Source organism: Gossypium arboreum, chromosome 10 (assembly GCF_025698485.1).
Source record: "Gossypium arboreum isolate Shixiya-1 chromosome 10, ASM2569848v2, whole genome shotgun sequence".
Classification (NCBI taxonomy): Eukaryota; Viridiplantae; Streptophyta; class Magnoliopsida; order Malvales; family Malvaceae; genus Gossypium; species Gossypium arboreum.
The window spans coordinates 115188920-115208929 of record NC_069079.1 but is presented as its reverse complement, the minus strand read 5'-3'; the positions used below and the strand labels follow the sequence as shown (position 1 = coordinate 115208929).

The window sequence follows — 20010 nt, the reverse complement described above, 5'->3', positions numbered from 1 at the left end:
TTGTTCTTTTCACCCCTTTTTCTTTTAATAAAATTTCATATTTCATCTATTTAATTCTTTAATACAAAAGACATGAAATGCCCATCATGGAACATTTACCTAAACCATTATCATGGAACATTTACCTAAACCATTATCATGGAACATTTACCTAACCCATTATCATGGAATATTTACCTAATCCATTATCATGGAACATTTACCTAACCCATTATCAATTTGTACCATGAATTATGGATATCAAGTGCTCATATTGTCTACAACAACATGATGGCTGGCCACTTCATGTAAAATGGGAGGTTTGTCATGCAAATCCTCCTATTTTGCACTCCTATTTATTTGGCCACTTCAATTTAGCCTATAGCATTTTCAAACATTTTCACATAGGTTCTATTTCATAATTTCACTCACAAATGACAAAATCAAAGCATGAAATTTTGCCAACATTCACAGAATTCCCGAAAATTGGGGCGTTACACTAAATGCATTATTAGTCCAATTTTTTGTGGTATAAATGCACTATTAGTTTTCAATTACAATTTAATGGTAGTGTTATCAATTTGATCAAATTTTTTAAATGATCAAATTAAAAAAATGACCAAAATAGAAACGAATCCTATATAAATTCACTATGCTTAGTTGTCTCATGGTTGCCTATGAAAGGGTTTGCTTAATGCAGTGACGGGTTTGCATAATGCTAAAGATGCCAAAAAATGGCGGTGTTAGCCCCAATGTCAAACTTTTAATGTGTTAGACTACAGTGCAAAAGCTTTCTTGTGTTTTCAGTGTTTGATTATAAAAAAATACGGTTTTATTATCTATAACTTTTAAATAATGTAATTGTACAAGAGCCTATAGATTACATTTTCATTTTCATTTTCATTTGAGAGTAACAAGTTTTATCACGACATATAACTCTGAAAAATGTAGTATTAATGAGAATAAATAACCTAGACATCATATAGTTGTTTGTGACTTGAATATCAACTTTTAACTTATTGGTTGTCATCTGTGGGTTGGCTTAGTGAAAGAATCTCTCTTTGTTGACCTCTATGCTCTAATAATTGTTAGCCTAGACTATACCATTAGTCACTCTAAATAGGGATTATTTTTATTTTCGTTATTCAAAGTTTTTGTGTTACTTTGGTCATTCAAAAAAGAAATTGATCAAATTGGTCACTCGCCCGTTAAATGGTAACGGAGGTCTTATAATACATTTTCACGTTAGTTACTCTAAATGTACTATTAGTCTAATTTTTTGTTGGTTTTTTTTTTCATTTTCGTCTCCAATTCTTAATTTAAAGGCTTTGTTTGTTTAACTGAAAATGGCTTCTAAAAAATTATTTTTAAAAAATGACTTACTTTTTTTGAAAAACTAATATTTTTTTGTGTTTAGATAAATTCATGTAAAATATTTTTTGTTATTTGACAGATTTCTTAAAGTAGCCATGAAAATATTTAGTTGTGCAATGCATCTTTCACAACGACTAATAACATTTCTTACTAATTTTCCCCAACCCCATTCACTAATTAGACTTAACAATCACAACTTAGTACTCTATGGGAAATCTCCATAAACATGCACCTCGAATCGCACTACTACATTTGCACTCAACTTGCATTTTGTTTTGGGGGAGCTTGCTTGTTCACAAAGGTCCGTTAGATAAAAGAATTGAGTCAACTATTAAAATAGTCACTTTTATTGTAGCACCCCAAACCCGGCCCAGAAGTTATGGTCGGATCCGGCATGCCACATCAAAAACGTAAAAAAAAAAAAATTTCCATTCTAAGTCCAGAAAATCGTAATTGATGTTCAAAAGATTAATTCATTAAAGGTTAAAGTGAATGGAAGTCATGCACCGTAGGAAACCGGAAAAGAGGTAGTGAGTCCATCGGATCGCTAAGTACCAAGCTCCTTTGGATCCAATCCTAGACATGCATACCGCCATTGCCACACATTAACGTCATGGATATTTCTAGGAAACCGATTTGATTAAGTCATTTTTAGGAAAAGTGATTAATTTTGGAAAATACTTTCATTGCGGAAGCTTTGCTTGTTGTCGTGTTATTTTGAAATCAACTGTTGTTTTTGAAAACGCGCCCTAAAGCTATTCAATTTCAACAGTTAAAATAAGTATTACCTATCTTAGTAATACATATTAAAACCATCAAAAATAATTAAGCGGCCTTATTACATTTAAAAACCCAAAACTTCAAACGTAAATAAAAGGATGTCCAGTTCACGAGAAGAAAATCAAACTTTCAGAACGGGTGGCCACTCAAATTCCCTCACGACTCCAAGCCCACTATGGTTGGGGATTTCCTGCGTGGATGAAAATAAAAGGGGTGAGTTTGGGGAAACTCAGTGTGTAAGGAAAACCCATTCAAAGTCCAAGTCAACTCAAGCCCATTGGGCCTAAGTCCATTCAGTAATAAAGATATTGGGCGAGCCCTTTTCAGATTATAATAAACCGGGCTTTAGCCCTTATTCAGATAATAATATGGCCCATAGGCCCATTTCAAAATACATGCAACATCAAGAAACATATGCAAGCCCATTTGGGAGACTACTCAACCCACGAACCACTACACTCCACCGTACCAGCCATACATTCCATGTGGGAATAGCTCAACCCACCTAGCCCAACACTCCACAGATTGCGACCTTGTCAGCTCGATTAACGATAAATTGAGGCAAAGCCTCCAGTACGTGGACAAGCCACTTTCAATACTTCCTCCGTCAATATCCCAATCCCATGCATCAGATAATAACAACATGGCATGCAGTAAATAACAACAGTCAAACATGCATTTAGGTCAATTTAACCCTAGGGGTATTTCGGTAATTTATCTACTAGGGGTAAAACTGTAAATTTTCCACTTTTAAAGGTATTTCAGTAATTTATCTATTTTAGGGTTTTTCATGCATATTCCTACTTTTCACGTACTAACAGAATCACGTACCGAGGGTTCTTACCGAATTGGGCCCGTTGGCCCATCATTCCAATTTTGGCCCATTAAGCCCAAAAATATCGAGGGCATAGAAATCATGCACTTTGCAGTCCAAATTTTGCAGCTTACCAAAAACATTGATCGATTTACCTCACGAGCATTCGCACACTCGCAAATCTACAAAATACCGGTTTTCGGCATCTTGACTTTTCGACTTTTGCCGATCTAGACTAAGAAAGAGGGTGTTAGTTACACACCTGTTTGCGATGATATGCTGACGAGATCCACACACGAACCGCCTACAATTGGATTACTAACACGTTAATCTAACTATTCAAATACAAACTACGTATTAACCCCTTACAATATTCGGCCAACCACACCTACAGATCATAGTAAGCTTATAAGAAATCAATAAGCAACTCATTAACAAATTTTTGTCAATGTTTACCACATAATCATAATTTCACTGCAAGCTGTCTTCCTGAGCAATAGTCACTAAATTATTTATAACTAGAGCTACGAAACTCCAAATCAAGTTCTGTTAATTTTACCTGAAAATAGACTCATATATCTTCTATCCATAAAATTTTCAGAATTTTTGGTTTGGCCAATCAATACCAGATTTTTCTCAAAGTTTCGCATGTTTCACTGTATGACTAATCTGACCACTCTTCATTACGAATCAAATTTCTCATTGTACAGAATTCAAAATATGTTCTTGTTTATTCCATTTGAAACTAGACTCATTAAGCTTTAATTACATAATTTATGAAGCTTCTAACTCATCTCCCACAATTTATGGTGATTTTCCAAAGTCACGTTACTGCTGCTGTCCCAAGCAGATTTATTACCAAATCACTCTTTCACACATAACTTGCATGCATGTTTTTTTTTTAAACATGTATATCACCAATCAATCATCACATATCTATGATTTTACTTAAGTATAATCTCCATTTCATCATTTTAAAGCACAACATATTAGCCGATTTTTTTTCCTTAGCATCTAAGGCACATGCATGCTCATTTGTTTGGCTCAACTTCACCTATCTTCCATTTTTCATCAAAAGAACATGAAACAACAACAATTTCCTTCATTTTAATTCATGACTAAATGCTCACAACACAACTAAAAATCAAAATATACTTCAAGAGTTAAGGTAGAATCAAGAAGAACTCATGAACCTCAAAATAGAAGCAAGGTACCAAGAACTTACCTTCAATTTTCCTCCTCCTAATGACCGAATACTCAAGAGCTTTCTCCTCTCCTTTCTCTTCTCTAACTTTCAACTATGATGAACAAAGATGGACAAAACTTTGTTCTTTTCACCCCTTTTTCTTTTAATAAAACTTCATATTTCATCCATTTAATTCTTTAATACAAAAGGCATGAAATTCTTATCATGAAACATTTACCTAACCCATTATCATGAAACATTTACCTAACCCATTATCATGGAACATTTACCTAACCTATTATCATGGAACATTTACCTAACCTATTATCAATTTGTATCAATTTGTACCATAAATTATGGATATCAAGTGCACATTTTGTCTACAACAACATGATGGCTGGCCACTTCATGTAAAATGGGAGGTTTGTCATGCAAATCCTCCTATTTTGCACTCCTATTTATTTGGTCACTTCAATTTAGCCTATAGCATTTTCAAACATTTTCACATAGGTCCTATTTCATAATTTCACTCACAAATGACAAAATTAAAGCATGAAATTTTGCCAACATTCACAGAATTCTCGAAAATTGGGGCGTTACATTTATTTGCCTCAAGTTACATTTTAATTACTTATGTTATCATTTTGTAATATTTTAGTCTCTGAGCCGTTAATTGTCGTCAATGGTGTAACGGTAAACTGACATGGCGCGATAAATCATCATTTCAAACGAAAATTTTAAGTTGAATTCTACAATTGCTTCTTATATTATTTTTTTTTCATTTTGAGCAATTTAATTTTTTTTCATTTATGGTTTTTAACTTTTTTTTCATTCACTTTTGTTTCTTTCTTTGTTTTCCTCCCTTCTTCAATTTTTTTAATGTAGTTTTTTTTTATGTTTTCCATTTGTTAAAACTAGTCCACAAGCTTGCTTCACTCAAAAAAAATAAGTTGTTTAAAAAAATAAAAGATACGTGTAGAAGGCCCATTTTGCCCGGGCCCTTAAAATTATTTACAGCAAATAAATAAACTCAAAATTATAAACCAAAAAATTATAAATTATAAACCAGATTAAATAAAATAGTCCAGTCCATTTATATACTAGCCCAAATCACATTTACACTTATAACCCAAATTACAAACAATAAACCCCAAATCCCAACTAACCCTAACCTATTTACAAACAAAATTAATAGCCCAAAAATACAAAGATGAGTGGCCCAATTTGAAGAGCCTAAAAGGCCCAATAACCAAGGTTCCAAAAACCCTTACCTTAAGGGTTTCTGAAAACAGTTTGCATCGTAGCCTTCTAGCCATGGGATCGAGCCTCCACATCACCCCACAAACGGCCTCTTCCTCTGTACGGTGGTTTCACCTACAAAAAAGAAACAAAATAATAGCAAAGATGGGAGCAACAATGTACAGCAAATTGACAACAAATGTTTAACAGAAAGATCTAAAAAGAAAAAATATTGCTTTTATTTTTTTTCCCTTTATCCAACTATAAAGGGGCCGAAGCCAACCATTGTATTTGGTTTTTTTTTTTTACGATACAAAGAAATATACTCAGAAAGATTAAAAGGCAATTTTTCTTTTGTGATTTTGGCTTCATTTTTTTTCTTTTTTTTTATTATTCTGGTTGCTTTTGGTTCCTAAGGTACAAAAATAATACAGTAGTAGAGGAAATAGAGGGAAGAAATTTACCTTGATGATGGCCGTTCTCCGTTGGGGACAAATCGGAAAAGGAGAAGAAACATTCGTTTCTTGGTTGCTCGGCTGACTTTGGCCCCGTTCTTGGAATTTTGGCCTTAGATCTAGGCTTTATAGATGATTGGCTCCAAGATAGGTGAAAAAATGGGTTTATTGGTCTCCGGCCACTGCATATGGCGGAGCCACGGCGAAATTGGCCGAATTTTCTTCACCAGAGATCAAAGCTTTTTTTTAGGGAGAGGATATTTTGATGTTTAGTTTTTTTTTTAAAAAAAAAGAGAAGTAAAATGTTTTTTAAACAAAAACGTCGCTCTTATAGAGCTGCTTAAACGGCGTTGTTCCATTCGTCATCCCCAAGCACCAAACAGTGCTATTTTGGGAGGCCGACCCGAACTCGACCCGCACAGAGGGAAGGATCCGCGTGTTTTGCATAAAGGGAAATATTGCGCATTCGAGCCCTCCATGTTTTTTCGTTTTTTAAATTAGTTTATTTTCTTTTTAATTCGTGCCTTGAAATTTTACGCCAGTTTCAATTTGGTCTATGAATGATGCGTTTTGAATAGGAAGGGATTAATTTCCCATTTAGTCCCTTATTTCACTCGCGCGTCTCAATTGGGCCCTATCATTTTATTTTTATCTGATTTTTACTCCCCTGGTTTATTTTTTGTTCTGATTTAATTCTTAGGGCATCGAGTTTTAATCCTTGTTTTAATTTGTTATTAATTTTAATTAAATCATTTTGTTTTTTTATTTCATCAAGTTATTTTATTATATATATTTTTATTTATTATATATTATCTTTTATATTCTTTCTAGTTTTAATTTTCCTTTTTTAAGATAATTTACATCTATTATTCTTTTAAAATTGTTATCTATTATTCTTTTAAAATTGTTATGTATTTTAATTTCCTCTTTTACATATATTGTTTTAAACTTTTATTTTATATATATATTAAATTATTCTATATACCTTATTTTAGATTCTATTTATTTATTTTAAAGTGTTTCAATATTATTTTACATTTTATATATATATTTAAATTTTTATATATCATCTGTTTTAAATTGTTGTATATTATTGATTCTTAAAATTACTTTTTACATTATTTGTTTTAAATTTATTTATTATTATTTCTAAATTTCTTATATTATATTTATTTTTAATTTGCTTTATGTTTATTTTCTACTATTGGTTATATATATTGTTTAATTCATCCTAAAAAATTTTAGTGTGAATATTGGAATAATGTATGTTGAATGATTATTCGCCTTGTGTGTTACAATTTGAATTCATTGCTTTTATATTGTTCATTTGTATCATATTCGATTGTTTATGCTTTCTAACACCATGATTCGTTAATGCTTTTGTAATGTGTTTTGGCAAGATAATATGTCATCATTCTTATGCATGTTGTAATTTTTTTTTTTTTACTATGAATGGCCATTTAAATGTTTTAGTCCAATCAATTATCTTTTAATTAAATCATCAACTCTTTTTATTTTGAATAGTGACGAAAGGAACCTTTCGAGAATAAGGCAATATTTCGTGTTTGGAAATACGAGAAATCGTGTCCTAACGTGTTGGGTTTCGATTTTCTGTTTGACCAAATGACCAAATACCCTTTTAAAATTATGTCCATGTTTTTTTTAATTAAAAAACAAGCCAATATTTCGTGTTTGGAAATTCGAGAAATCGTGCCCTAACGTGCTGGGTTTCGATTTACCGTTTGACCAAATAACTGAATATCCTTTTAAAATTTCAATGCATGAGTTTTGGAAATCATGAGATGATCTTGGTATCGAGGGTTTGAAATATCGTATCCTAACGTGCTGGATATGATATTTTATTTCTTCGGAACAAGAGAATCTTAATATCCACTTTAAGTTATCCAAACATTTTATAAAGGGATTGTATTTTAAAAAATTTTCAAATTTTCGATATTAGGACATTAATTCATCAATAAGGTACCAATTTTGGGCGCTGCGAGGGTGCTAATCCTTCCTCGCACGTAACTGACTCCCGAACCCGTTTTCTTGAATTTCGTAGGCCAAAATCAATATTTTAATAAAATAAAATATTTTATAGGTGATCCGATCACACCTAAACAAAAAGGATTGGTGACGAGTCCATATTTCTTGTTAAAGTTGATCCCCATTTTTTAAAAAAATAAAAAATTGGTTTTGACAATACGGACTAGTTTTAACAAATGAAAAACATAAAAAAAAAAAAAAAAACTAGGTTATAATGAAGGGAGGAAAACAGAGGGAGAAGTAGAAGAGAATGGAAAATAAAGAGAAAAAAGAAAAGAAAAGAAAAGTCAAAAAAACATTTAAGAAAAAAATTAATTTGCTCAAAATGAAAAAAATATGGGGACCGATTGTATAAATTAACCTAAAATTTTTGTTTGAAATTATTATTTAATGTAACACGTTAGCTTAGTGTTATACCATTAACGACAATTAATGATTCAGTGGCTAAAATGTTACAACACGATAGCTTAAGTGACTAAAACATAATATTTCAAACATAAGTGATTAAACTGTAACCTGACGTAAACAAAAGTGACTATTTTGATAGTTTACCCAAAAGAATTTGATTAGCAAAAAAATAAAATAAAAAACTTGCATAAAATAGAATAATCACGATACTTGAGGAACAAAGAGCTGAAGATGGAACTTAAGACAATGGCAGTGAGTGGTACAAGACTCGCCTAAAAGCATCCTCTTCCAATGGCCTTACAGATCTTCCAGATACAGATTCTCACCTATTTATATGCAAGTAAAAAAAATAGAAAAATTAAAGTTTGTGCTGTTTTCTATGGAAAATAACAATAATTACAGTTTTAACAAACCGTAAACACTAATTTTACTTGAGCAGGAAACCTCAAATCCCCTTTACACTTTATGTCTTCCCAAGCAGTTGGATCAATGTTAGACCCCTAAACTTGCTGCCTGTAAATATGGAAGAAAACGTAAACAATTTCAATGAATTATCATATTCAAAATGCTTGAAGAACAAGCTCAAATCTTCCAATTCAATCTCATCACCATATCCAATGTCACATTGATAGAAAAAATCAAGCCTATGCATTTAATTCCACATAGAAACCAATCTCCATGGTTAACCTCTCAATGGTGGAAAGATGAAATCATCATCTTAGCAAAACTTCCTGAATTTTGCACCAACAATTCTTCAACTTCAATTATTGCAACATTGGCATTCCAACTATAGTTGGATAGAAGCCATAATCACTCAAGATATCAATGTAAGAATAAAGAATCAACAGAGATTGGTGCATTGGCCCACATCAAATTAACGCATTATCTCAATCAACGGTCTAAGAATTAACATGATATTGTTTAATATATATTTGAGAGTACTCTATGACACCTTTCTCCTAATTAAAATAAAATGTGATTCGATTCTAAAAATTTGAAAAAAAATTTAAATTTTGATTTAAATAGTTCGAGTTATTTGAGTTAATCAAGTTATTCGGATCAACTCGAATAAAAATTTAAGTTTTTTAGTTTAACTTGAATATTAATTTCATAATTCGATTTATTCGAAAATCCAAATAAAAAAAAGACAAAACTACATTACTTTGATAAACGTTTATCTTTTCTAAAGTTAAAAGTCAAAACCATTAAGTTAAAAGGCAAAACTATATCGTTTTGATAAATGTTTACTCATTAAGTTAAAAGGCAAAACAACTATATTATTTATGTAGTTAAATAATATTGTACTTCATTTACTAGGTAAATATTCGGTCCATATAAATGCAACATTGAGTATAAATTTTTTTACTCGATTCGAAAAAAATTCAACTTGAGTTCTATTGCTAAAATAGGATTTATCAACTTGATTAACTAAAAATCTTTTAACTCGATTCGACTCGATATGATCGAATACTCACTCTTACTCCTAATCCTCTCAAATTCCATAACCATCAATATCATTTTAACAGCACCGGAAGGATAAAAAAGCAAAACACCTTTTCCTCCTATAGATGATTTGTCTAAAATATATAATTAATTTTAACTTTATTATTTCATTGCACATAATATTTTAAATCTAATCATGAATTTTATCATTTTATCCTACAAAATTTGAGAAGTAAATTTGTTTTTCATAGAATTATCCTCTTTGTGTAGGTATCATCAGCAATGAAATCTCAAAAATAGATTAACATGATATGCGAAATAATTTTTTTTTTCTTGCTTGTTGCAATAGAAAATTCTTCAAATTCTTGGAATATAATCTTAGGATTTGAATTGTACCAAACTGAATTTTATCTCATAAAAAGTAGTTTGCCAATTTAAATCTTAAAGTGAAGTTGAAATACTAAATTGTATAATTACCCTATATTTAATTTGGTATTTTATGGAGCATTACAGGATGCGGAAATCTGTGAAACTATAAATGACAATATGACGTCTCCATCTTCCATCTCCAAATCATCGGCAGTTTTCTTCGGATCTACATGACACCATCCGTTTTCAGCATTTTAACGAAATTTGGTATTCTCGTAGAAAAGAGAAGTACGATCTGCATAGTCAAGAACTAGATATTCTAGCGGCGTGCTTCGCCCAATCAAATACATCAAGTGATGATTAGTTCCAAATGGACCCACTTTCAAATTAATCGGCTTCTCTCCTTTGGCCGGCGGCAGGGATATCAGTGCTGGCGAATACATCACGTCGAATAACATCAATGGAATCACCATCTTCCATCGCCAAACGGTTGGCTGAAAATGATTAGATTCTTCAACCGCCTTGATCTTATTGTTGGGATTCTTCCTTTTCTTTAGTAATATTATCAGCTTTATTATCCATCATTTTAAGTTCAAATATATTATTGTTAAATAGTTTATTATTCCTCTATGTATATATAAGTTGGTATTGTTTGACAAGTGGGATATGAATAAAAACCTTCTTTTCTCTAAATTACTTTATGATTTTCTCGTTCTACAGAAAACAATGAGTTTATAGGTGAACCATTAAAAATAAATCTTAACACCCTGTTTGGTTCAATGTAATGGAATAGCCATTACAATTCAATTCCATGGGCCACCACAAACCCTTGTTTCGTTCACTGAAATGTCTATTATGGATGTTGCTGTTTAGTTTTCTATTCCCACTAAACACTGAATAGAGGCTGAATAGCATTCTTTGCCTCACCCTCTGAATGGCCATTCAGAGCACGGTAGGAATGCAAAACTATATTTTTTTTCATTTTTGCCCTCATTGTTTCATCATCATCTCCTTTCTGCAGTTTCAACTACAGCCTCCATATTCACTACGTTCTCCATTTACAAAGCCCTAAACACCATTGCCCCTCACCAACTCTCTGCAGTTCTTTTACTTTGTTTTTCATTTTCTTCGTTCCTAAAGTTTAGTTTAGTAACTCAAGTTTTTCTGGCTGTGATGAATCAAAATCCTCATCTATTTATTTTGTGATCGTCTTTTGATATTGAAGAAAGCATTACCTCTTTTTTCTTCTTTGTTTGAATTTTGTTTATTTTCTATGCTTTCATTTTGGTTTCTTTATCTTTGATCTAAGCTCTAAATCAAAAGCCATCAGGCATCAGTACCGCTGAACCCTGTTATATGTGCAATAAACCATTAGATTCGTGCTTGAGACATCTTATGGAGGTCAAGGAACAAAGTCCCGTAATGCTTGAGTTTAGTTAGGTTTTCATTTCAATTTCCTTTTTTAGTAGAACTTGTCTGGAGGTAGCGTGGAATTTATTCTTTGATTTCTTTTTCCCCTTGCTGTTCAGAGTCATCTGTGACTGCATTTTGTTTTATTTTGTTGTTGGCACCTGTGTTCAAGTCATGTATTTTACACTTCCATTGGCATATTTTTGGTGAATCCCTTCTTCACCAGGCCAAGGAAAGGCCTTAGTTTCCTAAAAAAAAAAACTTTTAGTTTTTAATTTGAAGTATGCATTGGAACATTTATGCTTGTCTTATTGCTTTTTTCTTTATTAAATTTCAATTCGAAAAAAAAATCAAAATTACTTAATTCCTGACTTGGTTTTTCTTATGTATCAATCGGAGTTTCTTTTTTAGCATGTTGTTTCTACTTGAATCTTCTTTTATGGAATCCAATCGATGCATGTTGATATAAGGTTTTGACCTAATGATTGGAACTTTAAGCTCTGGTTTGATTTCTGAGGGTTTATTATTATTTACATGATCATGGATTTGCAGGTTCATTTGCTGCCCTTGCCAATTAACAGGCCTTTTGCAGATCTCTTTTAGCTCACTTTAGTAACTATGTTGTTTGTAGCCAATCTCCTCAGTATAGTCGTATGCTTTAACACCGTGAATTGCTGGGTCCTCCTCCTATATTCTCAGGCTTGAATATGAGATATTATTTTTTATGGAGGAAGATTTTGATTGGGGTATGGACCTATGGATAGGTTAATTGGTATGTGGAAATTAGCTTTGTTAATTTGTACGGCAATTTTTTTCTTGTCGGCAAGAATTTTATATTATATGAAGTTTCATTTTCTTTTTCTTTTACCTCTGATTGTATATGTTTGTGCTTTCGGATTTTGCCTTTGATAGTTGTTTTTATTGGTTGTGTGAATGCTATATTGTGAAATTTTGGGGGAAATAATTCATCTGTATATGGGTTTATTTTTTAGGCCAAATTTCTCTCCTCTCACTCTTTTCTCTCTCTTATTTTCTTGGTATTATAGTTTATTTTGTTGAATTTTACATTGTTTTGATGTTGTCTATGGAAATGATTTAATAGCGATTGCTGCAAGAGGAGGGATGGAGACTTTGAGGGCTGCTTTATAAAGGTTATACATGACAGGAGCTTCTGCATATAGAGATGCTCTTAAGAGTTTCATAGAAGGATATCAAGAAGGTATGCAGCAGATCATGGGTAAAAAGGAAGATTCTTCTAAAGCACAGCAAGAAGGCAATACTGATAAAAATTCAACTTGATAGCTGATAAGTGCATAATTGGAGATGCATGTGAGTACTTCTCCAGCATACCTATTGTAGATACAAGTTTAGAAATTTGGTGGAGCTGGGTTGGCATGAAATCACAAGAATGATATATGTCCTGAGAATTTTCCTGTATTGAGAAAGTGACCTTTAGAAACTACAAATATAATGGGAATCTCCATTGACAACGGTGATGCTCTTTCATTCTTGTCATTTCATGTTTATTAATTTTTGTTATAGTTTAGTATTCAACGTGCTTGATCTTGGATAAATGTAAAAGAACCTTAATGCTTTATGTCTTTGTTAAGTGCAACTGAAGAATTACTTAGATATCTGCTGCCAGCTGCTTGATGATCTCGTTTGATGAATGAGTTACAATCTGTTCATTTTTGCTACTTCTAGTTTCAATACATTAACTCTGTTAATCTTAGTTTGAGATGATGTGAATGTGGTTAGTTATTTCTTTGCTGCTCGTGGGTTAGTAAAATAGGTTGATCTGTTAATTATTGATGCTCTTAAGTAAATTTAGTTTGGCAAATGGATAGTCTTGGATCAGAGTAGCTCTTGACCATCTTATACATGGTATGGTCAATGAAAGCAAAAATGCTAATGTCATCGAGGCTTCTTTACTAGATTTAGTTGGTATTGCTGTGTGTAAAAAGCTAGTATATTCTAACAGTCTAGCTTCCATGTTTTTTGTTCTAACTCTAATGAACTTAGTTATGTTGGTGAAAAGTTAATTGCTTAATAGATTAGCTATGAAAAGCTTATAGCTTAACAGCCTAGCTTTCAAGAAAAGAAATTGAAAGGAAATTATTTAGATTAGCTATAAAAGTCATGGAATTTGATTTGAAGTAAATGTGCAGTAGCCGTGAGTTGTAGACTTCAAGGTTTAATCCTACATTGGAGACTATCACTAACATGGATATGATATGATAAGTAATACATCTTTTTGTTGATTCTTTCCCACTATTAACAATGAATCTTTACATTAATAGCATTTTAACAATGAAAGATGATGGTATTCTGTGTTATTAACATATAAAAGGGTATCAAAACATGGTTGTTCATTATGTTTTATCATTGAATTTAATTGTCAAGGCTGTTCATTTATATTGGTATCAGTTACAATCTTATGTATTGAGAATACACCATGTGAGCTGAACATTTGACAATAGTTCCCATTTCTTTCTTTTGGGGGCCAGTACATAGATAAGGGTTCTCTAGATAAGGGTTCTCTAGAGGCTTTCTTAAAGTTAGATTGTTGTTAATCATTCATTCATCTTATTTCTATATTGATATTTATATTTTTATAATTAAATTTAAATGTAATATTTTTTATTAAATGATCACACATATTCCCATTGATTTGATAAATTAAAGTAGAATAGTTTATGCGTATGTGGTGTTTAACATATTTTCTGTCACAATTTAAATGAAATGAGAATGTGAAATGTAACATTATAATGTTTGTCATATGTAATAAAGTATCGATTAAAATTATTACTTAACTCATAAATTAACATTTAAATTATATCATTATTTTTATTTTAGTGTCTAAATTTTTTAATCACGGGTTGTTTATTACTTCCATTACTTTGTTTTTTATTGTAGAATAATTAAATTATTTGTTTCACTAATGATATTTTAGCACATTAAATATGTATTGCAGTTTAAAAATAAAAAAGTAGGTTATATATTATTTTATAATATTATATATTATGAATTTTTAATTCATATAATAATAATTATATTAAGAATGTTATTAAATTGTATATTATTTTATTAAATTGTATTTAATAATAATTATATTAAAATATGATTAAATTATTATTTTTATTTTTATTAAAATATATTTAACAATAATTTTATTAAAACTTAATAACAACAACAATAATGATCTACCTAAACAAACTTTACTAAGGGTACTTTGGTCATTTAAACATTTTTTCTTATATTATTACAACATCTATTCCATTCAACTAAATACAAAAATACTATTACAACTCTATTCCATTCCATTCAATCAAACAATGGAATTACTGATTACAGCTCTATTCCATTATAGCTCTATTCAATTACAATCATATTCCATTACAGTGAACCAAACGTACCCTAAGTGTTTAAAGAAACACCAATGCGTCGAGTGTAATCAATAATTAGTTCTTTCAACGGTGTGTTTCGACCCATCAAATAGTAATGTTGATCAGCTTGGTTTAGATGACTCTGCAGCTTCAAAAGAATCCATTTTTCATTGTCTTTCACCTCAAGACTCAGACAACGTGATTAAGGTGGATTGAGTTGCTGTTATGCGCCTGCTCCTCTCCATTTTTCACAAAACTGTTTGATCTGAACCCTTTTCTTATCACCAAAAAAAAAAACTTTATACAGTATTAAAAAAAAAACAAACCAAGGGATGATAAGTACACTTTGCTTTAGGAACATATTTCTTCAGATTTGAAATTAAATTAGGATATGTTTCTATATCGCATACTTAGAGAAAGGATTGTATAAAATTGTGATTTCACGTCATCACTATGATTTCATGTTATCTTATCTTTTTCCAATAGGAGGATGACAAATCAAATTTTTCCTTCTAATTTTCAGCTTTTTCCTCTTGAAAAGGGATAGGAGATGACGTGGAAACATAGTTTCCTACAATCTTTTCTCTGCATACTTATAGGATGAAAATATAATAATTATCATAATAATTACAGTTTTTAATTATAAATAATTGTAATTTTTAAATGTGTTTGGTTGATAGAGTGTAATTATATATAATTTTTATATTATATTTGGTATTACAAAATATAATTACATAATTTATATTTTTTAAAATATTAATTATTATAAAAATTATCAATATGATAATAAAAAGTTTTTAGACGAGTAAAAAAATTAAAATTAAATAATTATATATAATATGTTAATCTAAAAAGTAGTCGATGATGCGATTACATTATATTCAATTTTATCTAATTGCTCTAACATTTTATATTTGTTAACATATTCCCTCTTTAACATTGAAGATATATTATTTATCATCATTTGTTGGTCATTGATCGAGTTCATCTTCGAATTTATATTATTAAGATTATCAATATCTCATTCCATATATTCTTCAAAGTATGAATCATCTCAATTCCATTTATGAATAAAGTTATTAAATATGTAACACACTAGGATAATCGACCTCTTTTTTATATAATACCGAGGTGATGTTAATATTAATTTTTTAGAATAATAAATGTTTTCTCAACCATATTTCGAAGCTTTGAATGTCTCAAATTAAAGAGTTCGCGAGAAGTCTCCAGTGCTTGTGTTTCGTTCAATTCTCTTAAATGGTATCATACCACACATTTTGGTACAAGAAAACTTTTTTGTATTTGAATTATTAGCATCTACTGCATAATATTTGGATTCATAGTGCAAAAGCATTAACTTTGATTATAAAAACTTATACAAACTCAATTTAGAAAAATAATTATTATAAATTATAACCTTTTTATAATATGTAAGTTTTAAAAATATAAAATTTTATGATATATAGCTTTTATCAAAAAAAAACTTATAAAGTGTTGAGTAATTTTAATTACACTCTATAAAGGATATAAATTTTTCCATAATTTTAGAAATTTATTTTTATAAAGTTGTGTTAAAATATAATTTTTTTACAAATAAGAATACTATTTTTATAATATATAGCATTTGCTTGAAGCAAGTTATCTTCATATCTTTTGGTAATACCTATTTATAAATGAGTATATATATTATAACACTTTATATCATGTAAATTTTTTTATAATATTTTTGCCATAAATTTATAGTTTTGTAGAATTTAAATAATAATTTTTATTATAACTTTATAAAATACATATAAATTATTTTTATAATATATATTTTTACGATTTATAATATAACTTTAGAAAATTTCAGACATAACCATCTCCAACACTCATACATATTCATGTTTATAATTTACTTTTCATAACTTAAAATTGTATAATTTTTTTAAAGGTTATATCATGTATGAATGTTTAGAAAATCATAGGGTAATTAGATTCACTACAAGAAAACAGAAATTTAGTGGCGTTTTTAGTGGCGTTTCAATGAAAAACGCCGCAAAAATTATACATTAGCGGCGTTTGAAACAAAACGCCGCTAAAAACTGAGCAATAGTGACATTTTTATCCAAAACGCCGCTAAAAACTGAGCAATAGTGGCGTTTTTATCCAAAACGTCGCTAAAAACTGAGAAATAGTGGCGTTTTTTTCAAAACACCACAAAAAAACTGAGACATAGTGGCGCTTTTGTTCCAAACGCCACAAAAGATTGAGCTATTGTGGCGGTTTTGTAAAAGCGCCGCTAATATTTATTATTTTAACTACTCTATTTTGTTATCCCCGAAATGCCTTAGTATTTTTCCAAAATTAGTTCCCCCTCCCCAAAATCAAACTTAATCAACTACTTTTTAATGCATTGATTTTTATTTTGAATCTTATAAAATTTAATCCAACTTAAATATTAAAACTTTACGTCTCAAATTACAAATTCAACTTGAATTCGAGTTTTTACAATCTCAATTGAATCATATTAAATTAGGGACATAACTACAGGGTTGAAAGGATTTCGGCCCCCCTAAAATGAAAATTTTTTAATTTAAACCCTACCATATATAGACTAAATCCTTATAAGGGTCTAATTAAACCCTACATAAACATTAAAACTCTAAACCCTAAAAATAAATTATAAATGGAAAATTATGGGGACTTATACTATTCCAATATGAAAATGATCATCAGATTGCATTTTCAGTTACAACTGAATTTTTACCCCTAAATGCTAATCCCAACACCTTAAACTACTTTAAACCCTAAAATATGAAGGCTAACCCTTAAATCATAAACCCATGACCGCCTAACCCCTAAACCATAACCCATGATCTAAACTATAAACCTTTTAAACCCTAAACTCTAAAGCAATATCTTAAAACCTTAAACTACCTTAAACCCTAAAATATAAAACCTAACCCCCTAAATCATAACCCATGACCTATAAACCTTTTAAACCCTAAAACTGATCCAAACTCTAAAAACTAAATCCTTAAACCCTTATACATAAAATTATAAACCCTAAATTTGTAAACCCTTAAAATAAATTTCACAAACAATAAAAGAGGAAAAAAAGTGAAATGGCAAAATGATGCATTTCACAAATGGATGACTAATATATCAAAATGTTAATTGATCTCCTTTTCAATTCAACATATATTTCATGTTTACTTTTAGATTTATGAAAAAAATTATTTTGGAATTCATAATTATCTCTCTTAAATTATGGTTAGCAATATTCTAATCTAGTTCTTTGAAAACATTTTATTTGAGTTATCGAATAACAAGTGTCTTAACAATCATATTCTTCTGTCATTTTAGTTGTTAGCCTTGGGCATTAAAATTTGGCTATCTAGATTAGGGTATAACGTGAATCAATTTTAATTAAGTTAAACAATAGTGGCGTTTTTATTAAAAACGCCACTAATATGCATTAAAAAGATATTAGAACGCTACCGTTTAATGCTGTGTAGTTAGTGGCGTTTTCTACAAAACGCTGCAAAATGTTAGGCATTTGTGGCGTTTTTATTCAAAACTGTAGCACCCCAAACCCGGCCCAGAAGTTATGGCCAGATCCGACATGCCACATCAAAAATGTTAAAAAAAATTTCCATTCTAAGTCCAGAAAATCGTACTTGATGTTCAAAAGATTAATTCATTAAAGGTTAAAGTGAATGGAAGTCATGCACCGGTAGGAAACCTAAAAGAGGTGGTGAGTCCATCGGATCGCTAAGTACCAATCTCCTTCGGATCCAATCCTAGACATGCATACCGCCATTGCCACACCTTAACGTCATGGATATTTCTAGGAAACCGATTTGATTAGGTCATTTTTAGGAAAAGTGATTAATTTTGGAAAATACTTTCATTGCGGAAGCTTTGCTTGTTGTCGTGTTATTTTGAAATCAATTGTTGTTTTTGACAACGCTACTAAAGCTATCCAATTTCAATAGTTACAATAAGTATTACCTATCTTAGTAATACATATTAAAACCATCAAAAATAATTAAGCGGCCTTATTACATTTAAAAGCCCAAAAACTTCAAACGTAAATAAAAGGATGTCCAGTTCACGGAAGAAAATCAAACTTTCGAGCAGGCGGCCACTCAATTCCCTCACGACTCCAAGCCCACTATGGTTGGGGATTTCTGTGCGGATGAAAATAAAAAGGGTGAGTTTGGGAAACTCAGTGTGTAAGGAAAACCCATTCAAAGCCCAAACCAGCTCAAGCCCATTGGGCCTAAGCCCATTCAGTAATAAAGTGATCTTGGGCTAGGGCCCTTTTCAGACATAATAAACCGGGCCTTAGCCCTTATTCAAATAACAGTATGGCCCATAGGCCCATTTCAAAATACATGCAACATCAATAAACATATGCAAGCCCATTTGGGAGACTACTCGACCCACCAACCACTACACTCCACCCGTACCAGCCATACACTCTATGTGGGGAATAGCTTAACCCACCCAGCCCAACACTCCACGATTGCGACCTTTTTGCTCGATTAACAATAAATTGAGGCAAAGCCTCCAAGATGTGGACAAGCCACTTTCAAGACTTCCTCCGTCAATATCCCAATCCCATGCATCGATAATAACAACATGGCATGCAGAAATAACAACAATCAAACAAGCATTTAGGTCAATTTAACCCTAAGGGTATTTCGGTAATTTATCTACTAGGGTAAAGCGTAAATTTTCCACTTTTAAAGGTATTTCAGTAATTTATCTATTTTAGGTTTTTCATGCATATTCCTACTTTTCACGTACTAACATAATCACGCATCGAGGGTTCTTACGAATTGGGCCGTTGGCTATCATTCCAATTTTGGCCCATTAAGCCCAAAAATATCGAGGGCACGTAAATCATGCACTTTGCGGTCCAAACATTGCAGCTTAGCAAAAACATTAATCGATTTACCTCACGAGCATTCGCACACTCGCAAATCTACAAAATACGGGTTTTACGCATTTCGCTTTTTGGCTTTTGCCGATCTAGACTAAGAAAGAGGGTGTTAGTTACACACATTTGCGACGATATCTTGACGAGATCCACACGAACCGCCTACAATTGGTTTACTAACACGTTAATCT

At 31.0% G+C, this 20010-nt stretch overlaps 2 long non-coding RNA genes across 3 annotated transcripts; one reads left to right on the top strand and one right to left on the bottom strand.

The window, feature by feature from the left end:
* Positions 1–1401: 1401 nt before the first annotated feature.
* LOC128282560 (uncharacterized) lies at positions 1402–4349 on the bottom strand. The gene is made up of 2 exons (XR_008272883.1): positions 4173–4349; positions 1402–3251 (listed from the first exon to the last, which is right to left on the bottom strand). It is a non-coding gene; the product is annotated as an uncharacterized LOC128282560 (long non-coding RNA).
* A 5882-nt stretch (positions 4350–10231) lies between these two features.
* On the top strand, positions 10232–13173 carry LOC128282354 (uncharacterized). Of its 2 annotated transcripts, XR_008272610.1 has the most exons (3): positions 10244–10649; positions 12056–12275; positions 12606–13173. It is a non-coding gene; the product is annotated as an uncharacterized LOC128282354 (long non-coding RNA). The 2 variants fall into 2 exon arrangements; XR_008272611.1 differs by lacking the exon at positions 12056–12275 and having other exon boundaries at positions 10232–10649.
* Positions 13174–20010: the final 6837 nt, after the last annotated feature.